This window comes from Fulmarus glacialis, unplaced genomic scaffold (assembly GCF_000690835.1).
Source record: "Fulmarus glacialis isolate BGI_N327 unplaced genomic scaffold, ASM69083v1 scaffold333, whole genome shotgun sequence".
NCBI classification, from domain to species: Eukaryota; Metazoa; Chordata; class Aves; order Procellariiformes; family Procellariidae; genus Fulmarus; species Fulmarus glacialis.
The window spans coordinates 1-2,659 of NW_009203347.1; the positions used below are offsets into that span (position 1 = coordinate 1).

Below are 2,659 nucleotides of genomic sequence, written 5' to 3' on the forward strand. Positions count from 1 at the left end.
GGGATGCAGGCATAGGATACCAGGATGAGACAAAATGGTGTGAAGATGACCAGCACTGTGGCTGTAATGATCTGCTTTTCATACAAAGAGTGTCAGTGCAGGAGAGCACGATGAGTGGGGGAATATCACAGAAGAAGGAGTCAATCTTCTTGGGCCCACAAAATGGCAATGTGAACACCAACACCCAAGCTGTCTGCACCACAGACACAACATTACCACTGCAGCATGACAGCAGGACCAAGGAAAGACAGACTCTGCTGTTCATGATGATTGCATATCTAAGGGGGTTGCATATGGCCACATAATGGTCATAGGCCATGGCTGCCAAAAGGTACCATTCAGTGGCTCCTAAGAAAATCACACAGTAGAGCTGTGTGGCACAGCCCATGTAGGAAATGCTTCTGTCCTCTGACACGAAGTTTACCAGCATCTTGGGGACAAGGACCGATGCTGTGGAAATATCCAGGAAGGACAGGACCTAGAGGAAGAAGTACATGGGCATGCAGAGGGTGGGGTGCACTGTGGCCATGAAGATAAGCAGGTTCCCAATGATGGTGATGGTGTAAATTAAGCAGAATGTGAAGAACAGCTAGTGCTGCAGTTCTGGGTGGTTGAACAATCCAGAGAGGACAAATTCAGTCAGCAGAGTGGGGTTTCCTGGTTCTGGTCCCTCTGTTGGCTTCATCTGGGAGGAATCAAATGGGCAGACTGACAGAGGGGTAGTCACTGCACTACCCCTAGTCATGGTGCTTCAGCCAGTTACTGAAGCAAAGAGTGTCTTGGGAATCCCTGGAGAGCCACTGGATCAAAGGGTGCAACTCTAGAGCTGGCTTAGCTGAACAAAGTAAGAAGGCAATGGCTGTGCGTGCTGAAAGTGCGTGATGTTGGTGCTCTCTGAGTTTCATAGTTTGGGATAGTGACCAAGCACACAACTAGGAGGAGTTGGTATTTAAGAGTTGGCTCCATTAGGGGTGTAGGGTTAATTGTGCTTCCCCCAAATGTCAGGTCTGTGATCCCAACTGGTTCCATAGGTGCTCTCTGCACTGAAGGGAAAGCCCAGCTGACAATGGGTATAGGGTTAATTGTGCTCCCCCCAAATATCAGCCAACGGTCAGCTGGTCCCGTAGGGGCTTTCTGCACTGAAGGGAAAGCCCAGCTGACAACCAAAACACCCACAGTCCAAAGAAAGCAAAAACAAAACAAAGCAAATCCAAATATCCTTTGTCTATAGAGCGGCAAAGGAAGAAGGAATAATTAGAGGGAAAGCTACCCATTGAGAATGCTAAGAAAGTGCAGAGGGTGAAGCCCAGTACTACCTGCTTCATTAGTCATGTCGCCTCATTACCCTGATGCGTGTTGCTGTGTGTGTGGTGTAGATGGGATATTCACGCAGTGCTGTGCCAGCCTGGCAGCTTTGTGTTTTCTTACTGCCCAGAATGGGAAACTGATGCACAGAAAGAGAGAAGAAATTAGCCTGCCACAGAGGAGAAAGTGGTCATTAATGGTGTGTTCTTCAGACTTGTCATCTCTTACCAAAGGGGCAACCAACCCCTGGACTACATTAGTAGATCTCAAGGCACAGAATGCCTTTTGGCAGCAGAAATGTGTCCATATATGGGGACATAGGGAGGAAGCACCTTTTCCACTGTATACACATGGACCTGGTCAACAGATCACAGCACATAGAAAAAGACACATCATCTAAGGAAGAGCAGTGCATACAGCCCTATCATGATCCAATCAGTCCTCTTACTGACTCCATCTAATTTCTCTTTCTGCTATAACTTCACTTACACACGATGCCTTTTGTCCATGAGTTTTCTAACATGAACATGAAAGTGAAAGCTGTGGATCTGGGAGTGGCAGATGATTTTAACTTACAAGCACAATAAAGAAACTCCTGACCTTCTCAGGCATTTAAAGGTCTCATGCACTTAAAAGAAATCTTTCTGGGTTTGACTGTTTCCATTAACACAGAAATGAAAGAACACTATGTTATTTGAAGCTCCAGATTTTGAAAGATACCTCAATATAACCTATGCATAACAGAATAGAGAATGACATTAAAAATTCCCTCCAGTTTGTAATGGCACACGTTCACACTAGTTTTCTTAACTTGTTAGATCCATGCAGATGAAGTAGAATCTACCTAATTCTGCTCTTTGATCCCTTATGAAAGTTTTAGACTATTGCTTTGGTCATTAGCTGTTAATTAGAGCTAATAAAGCTCACAGTAGTCATTGTTTTACTAATAGGTTATTGGTTTATTCCTTAATGCAGAACACCTCTCAGAAGCAACTCTCACTTTGTGTAATTCTTGTTTAGTGGCTATGAGGACCTTTAAGTTTTGGTCTTAGCTCTTCATTGGATTTGATTTATGTATTCACAGTAAGTATTTTGAAGTAAGGGTCCTACCTTCAGCAGTTCTGCCATCCAGTGCCTCCAAAACGGGTCATGGAAATGTCACTAGAAGAATTTCCTTTGTTTTCTTACATTAGGGACAGTGTTGGGCTCATGACTCCTACAGTCAGCTTACGTTGCAGATTTTAAATTGCATTTTAAATGCTGATGCTCTCCTGCCACAGCTTGAATAATCCGTGACATTAGTACACGGTATATTCCATGCAACGTCAGGCTTGTTTTCTCCGAAGCACCATAA

The 2,659-nt window shown here is 44.4% G+C and overlaps 1 pseudogene; it reads right to left on the reverse strand.

Moving 5' to 3' along the window:
* Positions 1-20: 20 nt before the first annotated feature.
* Positions 21-745, reverse strand: LOC104074460 (annotated as a pseudogene).
* Positions 746-2,659: the final 1,914 nt, after the last annotated feature.